The sequence below is a fragment of the Columba livia genome, chromosome 1 (genome assembly GCF_036013475.1).
Source record: "Columba livia isolate bColLiv1 breed racing homer chromosome 1, bColLiv1.pat.W.v2, whole genome shotgun sequence".
Lineage (NCBI taxonomy): Eukaryota > Metazoa > Chordata > Aves > Columbiformes > Columbidae > Columba > Columba livia.
This window is the reverse complement of record NC_088602.1, coordinates 170426859-170436800: the sequence shown is the minus strand read 5'-3', so window position 1 is coordinate 170436800 and position 9942 is coordinate 170426859. Positions and strand designations below refer to the sequence as shown.

General features: G+C 44.4%; 1 long non-coding RNA gene across 1 annotated transcript; it reads right to left on the bottom strand.

The window, feature by feature from the left end:
- Nucleotides 1–992: 992 nt before the first annotated feature.
- Nucleotides 993–7018, bottom strand: LOC110362894 (uncharacterized). The gene is made up of 3 exons (XR_010468818.1): nucleotides 6454–7018; nucleotides 2738–2939; nucleotides 993–1567 (listed from the first exon to the last, which is right to left on the bottom strand). It is a non-coding gene; the product is annotated as an uncharacterized LOC110362894 (long non-coding RNA).
- Between the last annotated feature and the right edge of the window lie 2924 nt (nucleotides 7019–9942).

Genomic DNA, 9942 nt, shown 5'->3' with positions numbered 1-9942 from the left:
ATCAAAGAGACCACATTTCTTTGTATCACCAGTACGTTAAAAGCTGAGTCCAAACATCAAAAACATGAATCAGGCTTGTTTACAATTAAAACCAAGAAAAGCTGTTAGCCAAGGCCCAACTTAATAACAAATCTAGAGACTTCTCAGAGGTGTAAACTGTTAAAAACTGTGAGCAATACTCAGACTACAATGGTGACCTACCACACAACTTCTGTTTTCAGCAAGAAATCCAGAGGTTCTGTGGATGCTTCTTTTATTGTATAGTCTTGATTTATTCCGACAACACTGTGCAGGGGGATTGGACTAGCTGATCTTTCAAGATCCCTTCCAATCCCTAACATTCTGTGATTCTGTGTACACTGCATATGGCAAAGGTCTTTTGAATGACCATAAAGCTTACTGGAAGAACAGGATAAATGACAGTTGTGCTGGCAACCTTCATTCTGTTATTTTTGGAGCAAATACATGATTTTGCAGCCTTAACAATGGCTTAAACAGAGATTTTAATCAGTAATTTTTAATAGAAAATGGAAAAAAATGACCTGTTTTCTTCCTCTTCCCTAGAAACTCAATCACATGATGTCGGGTTGACACTTCTGTCCTGGACAAGACCAAATTAGAGACTTTGTGACTTGCGCTAGCAAGGAAATAGCTGAGGTAGCATGTTTTCATCTGCTATGCAGAACGCCATGCTTTTGCAAGTGGATTTCACTACTATTTGCTTACGTCAGAGGACTGGGGAGATGGAGAAGTCATGAGTTTTATTCTAGATCTTAAACAAATCTAGTAGCTCCTATTGAACTCCTCTGCCTGTTTCCCTTGAAACAGACCCTTTCTGCTTCAGTCTTTTCACACTGACTCCTTGCTCTCTCTTACCTCTGTTTCTAGCCCATACTTTCTTGCCTGAATCATGCCAATTTTCTACCATTTTTCCTCCCAAGACAGTTCCAATCTCCTCCAAGATCCAAGACAGATGATTTCATACCCCTTTTACTTTCATAGCATATATTATCCCTGTATAAGGCTAGGCCCAACAGCTCAAGAACTCCAGACTCCACTTCTTCCTCAGTTCTCCACCTAATTTTCTTGACCAGCCAGTCTACTGTATTGCCATATTAAATCACAGTCTCTGCTTTCTCTGTTGCCTTCTGCTCTCCTATTTGTATCCCTGGGATGCCTCATGTCTTTCTACCTCCCATACCTAGTTCCTGTCCCTTTTTGCATTTAAATTAAGTCTTTTCTTTACACTTTTGGGCATCAACAGGCTGGAGAGTAACCAAGACATGCATCTTGGTTTAGTCCTGGTTTTTGGCCATAGTCCAGTTCACAAACATGTCAGAGTTATGAGCAACAACCACGCTCAGTCCTTGGCTGTAGTATGCCTGATGTGGATGCAAGAAATGTGATTAATGTATTGGTGAGACCACTATTTATCTCACTGGTCAGTAGCAGTTCATTAACTCCCTACTCCTTACCTCCTTTGCCAGCCTGTCTACATCCACCTGATGTCCTGCTCCAAGCATCCTGATCAGCACATTTCTGAGGCAAGGACTGCCTAGGATGCTTGCTGAAAGCATAAAAATCCTGTTTTTTAAAATGGCTTTAACTTGCCTAATGTGTGCAGAGCTTCATAGGAACAGCAAAAAACACATCCCCATCATAAAGGCCATTTCTCTCCAAAATGTCAAGTTACTCTGGAGCTTCCTAATGTAGAGGATATCAGAATGTCTTAACAGAGGAAAACAGTCTCTTCTTTTTCCTATTTATTGGAAATAGATGAATGTTTTTGACTGCAATTTCCCAAATAAATTAAAATGTAATCAAAAGAAATGCAAACACCAGCCAAACAGCTGCAAAGTTTTAGCCTGAATGGTTAATTTTTGGTGAAATGTTTTGCAATTGGCAATAGGTTTACCATAGGAAGTGCAGTCAACTCTAACAACAGGTGGTGCTCTTAAGTCCTTCTTGTAAGACTGAATCACCAATACAAATAGGAAAAAAAAACAAAACAAAAAACAAAACAACACCTAAATAATTGTTATTCATTGCTTCCCAGATTATTGGTATAGATTTGTTGGCAAACACATCCAGTTCTAATCTCCATGTCTCAGTTTAGTGGATTCCTTAAAAAGACATTTTCATTTTCCATTCATCTTTGCTATTAGTCCTGAAGAAGTTTTTGAGAGTAAGCTAATCTTAAATCTGCAGCCTTCTACATACACTCCTGAACTAATCCTCTTTCTCAACCCAACGCAGTATTATACCTCAAATCCACATCTAATAAGTGTTTTTGTCTTGGAGAGGGCACCGGGGGAGAAACTGGATGCATATGCATAACTGTGTGGAGAAGACTGACCATGAATTGACTTTTAAAGTTAAAATTTGCATTAGCTGAAACTATGGCCAGGTATAGGGCTCTACAACATTTGGTGGCTTCTTAATTTCTTCCTTTTGGTATTTGTGTCCAGGTATCCTCAGGTATAAAGTGTAGGTACCAAACTTCCCTGCTTTAACTCTGTTTTATCTCCGTCTTCCTCAAAATCTTAGTTCCATCACTGATACACGAAGTTTAACTACAGACTTTAATTTGTATCTTGCTGTTGCATATTTTTGAGCTTATTTTCTACCAATAAGGTGCATTTTGAGGCACAAGACCAGAAGATGTTCCTGCCCTGAAATACAAGAGATACAGCCCCTATAATAAGATATGCGAGGAAAACTAACTGAGGTAGGTTACCTTTATGCAAGTTTGACGGATAATTTGAAAGGGCTTCACACATCTTAACATCCTGCTACCAACAGATGTGCCACTTTTGCATGACTAAGTATCTCTTGAGTTTTCACATAATCTGTGTTGTCAGCAGAGAAGGAAAATGGAAGACTGAGGCAGGCAAACCTTCTGAGAGGACGGACATAGGCACTTTGCTTTTTTTCCCCTGCTGTAAAAAGGAGAGAATGGGTGTGAGGACAGTCACCTCTGGTTACCCTAAAGCGATCTGTCTGCATGGTTAAAATTCAGCCAAGTTTGGGGCAGAACAAAGTATCTCTGTAATTCTGCACACACATGGTATGAAACACAACACAACAGCTTAGGGTAAGGCAAGAGGAATATCGAGCTGACCAGCCTTAATCACACAAATTTAAGTTTAGTCAAGACATGAGATTCAAACATCCATTCCAGTGATGAGAACGAAGATGAACCAACGTCATCTGAAAGAACACGTTGTTAGTCCTCCTGTTTTATATTCTATTAAAAAAACATCAGGCGAATTGAGGACTAAACCATCAAATTCCATTTATAGCATTCAACTATACTAAACAACTATTTACAGTATGCTTATATATGTAGTATTTACACTGAAAAGACTGCATTTCTCTTTCATTTAACTGTCAGGACCATATTCAAAGTTTGTTGTTGCCAAGGAAGCAGTGGATGAAAGCAACAAAAGCAAAATATTTCACTGAACATCCGACAATACTTTAGATGCCTTTAGTATTGTCCGTTGTTCCTGCAGGAATCTGCAATTCTAGCCTTTGCAGATAGGTGAAAGAGGAGTGGCAACTCAATTTTATTTAAAAATGTAAACCCCAGTAATTTGAGAAGAGTAGTATAGTCTAGTGGTTAGCTGCCAGATGATTGATGTCCTGTGCATGACTCGACTTGCAGTGACCTTCAGCAACTCCCTTAACTTCATTCTCATGCTGTGTGAACCGATTGCTTTCATGCCTACCCTATAAAAGGATCTGTGGCATAGGTGATATAATGTTGTGTCTTAAAAGTGCAAGAACATAAGCTTACCACCCAATGTATTAACCAAGACATCTGAAATATGCAAATGACTAAAATAATCTGCTTAATGTTTGACTCACTTGTAGTATCTCACATGCATTCTTAGAATTACGAGTGTCTCCCTGGAACACCAGTATGTTGTAACAAATAAACACACTGGGAGAGACATTTTAGATAAAAGAGGAGAGAAAAATGCTATGCTGGTTTATAATTTAGAAACTTTTTTTTTTTTTTTAATAAAAGTGCAATACACTTCAAACACGACAAAATTAACATAGCAACACTGACTAAAACAACACAAATTCAACAATATTTAAGAGACACATGCTTTCCAAGAAAATGCTTGCTCATCAAGCCACACTTTCCAAGTAAGCATGGATAAAAAAATCTGTCTGTAGCAAGTTTATGGTTCCTGCATCAGTGTCATGGATAATCAGGTCTTTCTCAGTTGCATTAATATTTCAAGACACAATATCCACAGAACCAAAGAAACAGGAACATTTGGTTTTTTTATCTTTTTCTTACTCTGATGGGACACAGGAACACATTTATTATAATAGGGAAAAAAAATATATATATACTTAGACGACCTAATACCAGGAGAACAAGTTGTCCCATACATTTCAATATAGTTTTAATTCCACAGTACAAGATGGGACCCATCCCCATCCTTTGACAATATAGACTATTTGAGGAGTGCAGCACAACTGGCTTGCTCAACCAGCCAGAGATGGCTGCACTGTAGCAACCAATATAAACACTAAATTGCTCTCTTGCTTCACTTCCTTTCAGGTCAAGGAGGAAGAATACCTGCTGCTAGCTATATTTACTTGCATATCTCCTTGGAAGAAAAAAAGGATGTGAGCAACTGATGTATCTCTTTTACCCCAAGTACTAAGCATACTGAGCTGAAACATTAACACATTTGCCCCCGTGGTTCTGTCCATATTTAGCGCTTACAAAAATACGATTTGTCCATGTTGGCATATGCCAACTCCTTTGGGCTTTTGAAGAACAAAATATAGTTCCTATGTCTTCCTACACCTCTAGCTTCTGCCTGAGCTAGCATAGCTCCTGTGACTGCTTTGGAGTTATAAGAGCAGCTGGTAAGACTTGAGAGAATACTTGCTGTAGGCAAAATCTGTGGGGCCACAAGCACTTTTATCAATACCCTGTCTAAATGGGTCTGTTTGCACTCTAAATGGATCAGATAACTAAGCAAGGGAGCACCTTGTCTGCACTACCATTCCCACCTCTCCCAATGCTGTGCCAATGGTGAAAAAGTGACACGGCTATCCCGAGGGCCAAAAGAAAAAAAGGTGGTAAAACCACTGATGGACAGGGAAAGCCTTATTTTTATCAGGGTTATCTGGAGAACAATAAAGCCCAGTAAGAGGAGCAGAGGTGAAAGACTGGAACTATCCTGTTTCCCCAAAAATAAGCCCTAGCATAATTTTTCAGGATTTTTGAGAATGCTCAAAATATAAGCCCTACTCAAAAAAACCCCTCCTCGTCACAGTTCATTAAAAAAGTCAATAGTGGCCATACACGTAAAAAAGTAATAGGCTTTGAAGCAAAAATTAATATTAAACCCTGTCTTATTTTTTGGGAAACAGGGTAGAAGCAGATGAATGCTTATAAAGAGATGAAGGACACATGGAGTGATCTGATCTAATATAAAGGGGACAAGGCTGTTGTTTCCCTGTTCAGTACGAAGATGAGATGATTGTGTTAGCCCTTAGGCTGAAACACCAGGAGCCAGTTTACATGGCTGTTCCCAGTCTGGTGTGACAGGAAGAATAAAAGAACACAAAGAGCAGAAATTGCATTCGTTGCAATTGCACATCTCCACTCAAGTAATGGGTACAAGTGACAACTATACCATTCGTTAAAAGCTGATTGACTTACTAGGCTGCAAGTGGCTATTCAAAATTTATCTAGAAGGTACAATGTAATAAAAGGGTAATTTAAACTGAGAAAAAATAAAGAAGTGCCTTCTCCTAGGCACTTAAATAAAAGATAAAATCATTTCGCAAAGAAAGGCAGGAGCCTGTGGCTCTGTGCTGCAGTGACCAACACCTCAACAACGAGATTGTATCAGCCATGGGAGAGAAAACAGCACATGGATTTCAGGGGAGATTTGCCATTTCCCCTGCAAAACGGCTCAGATGCCTTTTTGTGCTTCAAATGCAGTATTTGTGTATTTGCAAATACAGTGCAAAGCAGAAAAAAAGGTGTGGTTGGACAGGTATTTCCAGGAAGAATTCACAATAGTCCAAAAAAACCCCAGCGCTTAAGGGTTACCGGGAAAAGCCAAGCTCCTTTCTACACGTGTGACCAGTGAACCAAAGGCTTCCCAGCCCGGGCTCCCTCAGAGGCGCTGCCCCACAGCCCGCTCTCCAGGGCCGGGCCTGCCCGTTTTCTGGGTTTTCCGCCGGGCAGGAGCAGGCTGCACACGGCAGGAGCCCGCACTGGGGCTTCGGGGCAGCACCCCTGGGGGTGACTCGGCTGTTTGACGGGCAACGACTGCGCGGGTGCCCGGGGCAGCTGGGGAACAGGCCCGGGCAGCGGGCAGCCCGTAGAGGCCGAGCCCAGCCCTGAGGCTCCATCCCCCACCGATCCCCTCCCCCACCGGCCGCACAACCCGCCGCTCCGGTTGAAACCTGACACCGGAGGCCTCCCTGCCCCTCCGGCAGCCTGAGGCCGCGCGGGGCGAGACAGAAACACAGGGATGGATTCCCGCCTAGAGGCAGCTCCAGGCAGCGGCGTGCCTAGAGCGGCCGCTGCCAGCGGCGACTGCGCGGGGGGACGTGGCGCGGAACCCCGCTCCGAGGGTTCTGCGTGATCCAGTCCGGAGAGTACCGCCCGCCCGGATGCAGGCGGTGTCTTCAGCGGCTGTTGTCTCCTTCCATAGCCCCAACTGGCGCAAACCGGCTCGAACTGGCTCAGGCCGGACCTGCTGGCCCGGAACAGCGCCTGCTCCCCCCCTCCCCCTTGCCCTGCTCCTCCTCCTGCTCCTCTTTCTCACGTCCCCCGGCCTTTCTCTCAGAAAACCGTCAGCCTGTCCTCCCCACCGCGGCTCCTGCTGTGCTTGGGTGGCCAGCGGGGTGCTGCCGAACCCCGTGTCCTCCCGGCAGAGCACTGCACGCTGACACCCCCCACGTTTGCGGGCAGTGCTGCTGCCCTTGAATCTAATTGGCGTGTTGCCGCTCTGCCCTGGCGCCCTACTCACAGTTCCCTTTCCTCCACAATTAGGGAAATACTGCGTGTTTGGCAGATTTTTTTATTTCCTTCCACTTAGGGAAGGGGCACACTACCGGTCAGAGTCACCTGTGTGCAGTGCACACGGTTGCCCCAGGGCCGCACAAGCCCCCGCAAGCGTGTGCAGCTGGGGACACAGCCCCTTCCCTGCCCAGACTGGGATTCTTGCTCCCGCCCTGGCACATGTGCACCCCCCAAAGACATGGGACCCCAATTGCTCTGTCCCTTCTCATCACAGCCCTGCAACAGCAACACAGCTCTGCTGCCTACCACCCTCGTGTCAGAGAGAGGTCCCCCCTTCACCCACTGCCTGTCAGTACAGGAGACAAACCTGGGTGTTACCCTCTGCTGGCTGGCCCACGCAGTCACCAGGAAGATAAGCACACCTTGGCTTTGTCACCCCATAAACACAGAGAACAATGCTTTTTTAAATTTTATTTTTAAATTTTTTTAGCCCTTCCCCTGTTCTTACAGATTAAACCACCCGGACTCCAGTTTGGAGAGGATGTGGCTCAGAGGTTTGACTGCCCTCTGTGGAGCGATTTCCTCCAGCAGCATCGGGAGCAGAAGGCAGCCAGCACGCCTTGCCCTGTGGGTGCTGCAGGATTCCTCTCTGCCGCTTGGAGCCGGTGGCTGGCACGGTGTCTCTGTGGCTGAGTGTTTCTGTCAGGCATGGGTTTGTTTTGCCAGTCTGGGGTGGTGTGTGTGCTTGGGCTTTAGCCCGCTTTGCTGCATTTTTGGTAGTTTTAGTGAAAAATTTTTTTTCAGACCTCCATGCTTCTGAAGGCATTGAGGTAGCGACCCTACGCACCTCAGGGGGTTGTTTCCCACAACCTCAAGGGAGAAGGATAGGTATATGTTTGCCACTTTCCTCCCGGGCTTTGATGATTCTGCTGAGTAGACCTAGCAGCTGGCTGCTGCTGAAGAAGTTCCTAGGTCTGGCATTTGTCGGACACCTCACTGAGCCAATTTAGTTCATTAACATGGTAGAGTCTCCAAGGGGAGTGTTTTCCAAGATCCATGAGTTGAGCTGGCTCACTGAAGAGTCCAGCAAAATGCTGTGGCCAACTCTGGAGCAGGTCTGTTACACAAGTGGGGTGTGGCAGAGGGATAAACAACACTGTCTGTGACAGCAAATGGTTCATTTCTCTCACTGATACTGTCAAGCTGTTCCTGAACAGTTCCTCCTTAGTGAGAAGAGGCAACCACATATGATGATGTGTATCTCCACCTCAATCTCTGGAAGTAAAATATTAATTATCTTTAGGAGTATGGGTACTGTAGATATAAAGACTTCTCAATTAGGTGCATGCCATTTGCATCCACATCTGGATGTAAGAATATGTATACAACTTCTTTGACTTTAAGGATGGCACAGACAACAGGCACAAGTAATCTGATTGGTATGTTGTGACAAATGTTTGCAAAAAGTAGAGATTCCCCAAGGAAAGTAGGAAGAAAAGATCTTACACATGGAACTAGCTGGCCATCCTCATGTCAAAAATGGTTGTGATGTGTTGCCCTCCCTGGCAGTCGGGCACTCACTCAGCTGCTTGCTTGCACCCTGTACACAATGGAGTGGTGGAGAGAACAGGAAGAACAGGAATGAGGGAGCTCTTGGGTCGAGATAAAGTCAGGGGTATCACTTACAAATTACCATTGCAGGCAAAACAGGCTCACCTTGGGAAAAGTAACTTAATTTATTGCCAATTTATATATGTGTAAAAGTACTGATTTGGCTACTGGGAAACAAAGTGACAGACAAAAAAACTTGGGAAATCTCCTTTCCTCCTCCATTTCCCAAACTCACTTTGCTCCTTCTCTCCAGATGGCTACCCAACCTGCTTACTGCTGCAGGTTACACTCAGTTCCTTCAGCGAGGAAGAGTGGGACAAGGGGGAGTGTTAGGCTCAGGACATAGCAGTTTCTCATTTCACCTCACACTTTTCATCTTCTGTGGCATGGGTCCTCACAGGTTGCAGGGAGCATCTGCTCTTTCATGGATCATCTCCTCGTCCTCCTTCTCCTCTGATGGAGCCATTTGGAACTGAATGTGCCTGGTACAGTGGCCTTTTCTCACAGACACCAGCCCTGCAGTCCCCGCTGCCAACGCCAGGACACCTGCACTTAGTATGGGACTCCGTTGTGAAATCACAGAATGACTGAAGTTGGAAAGGACCTTTGGAGGTCATCTGGCGCCATGATCCTCTGGCCCGCTCCTGCCAAAAATGCCAGTTTTCTATGTCAGTCAGGCAGCTCCCAGCATTGCCCAGACACATTTTTGATGTCTCCAAAGATAGTAGTTTTGTGTCCTGTCTAGACAACTTACCCCAATATTTCAGCATCATTGCTATGAAGATTTTTTCCCTTATACCTACTTAACACTTCCCCCAACAAAAGTGCAGTTCTGTTTAGTCTGTAACTATCTATAGGTAGGTCAAGGCAGCAATCTGATTCCCCTATGGCCACCTTTCCGGTTTAAAGAAACATAGCTGTCTTGTAGAGGACGAAAACGTTAAGGTTAATATTAATGGGGAGTGAATGGGTGTGGTGGCACCAGAAGGAATGGCAGAAAAAATGGCTATAAAATGTCATATTTTGATGGCATCTAGATTAACAGGTCATCAAAATCTGCATTCTTCTACAGACAACTTATTCAAACACAAAAGACTGTCAGTATATCCTAATGACTCACAGAGATGGGAAGGTGGATAGACCAGTTAGTGTCAGCTCCTGAAACCTACCAAAAAATCACCACCAACTATACCCAAAACTAAAAAAACCCCACATCTACCAGAAGGTCTTGAAACAAAACTATGAACCCAGGAAATCTGAGGAGCACTTGCTAACTGGAATCACTTCAGTGTAATTGCAAGCAAGCCTGACAGAAC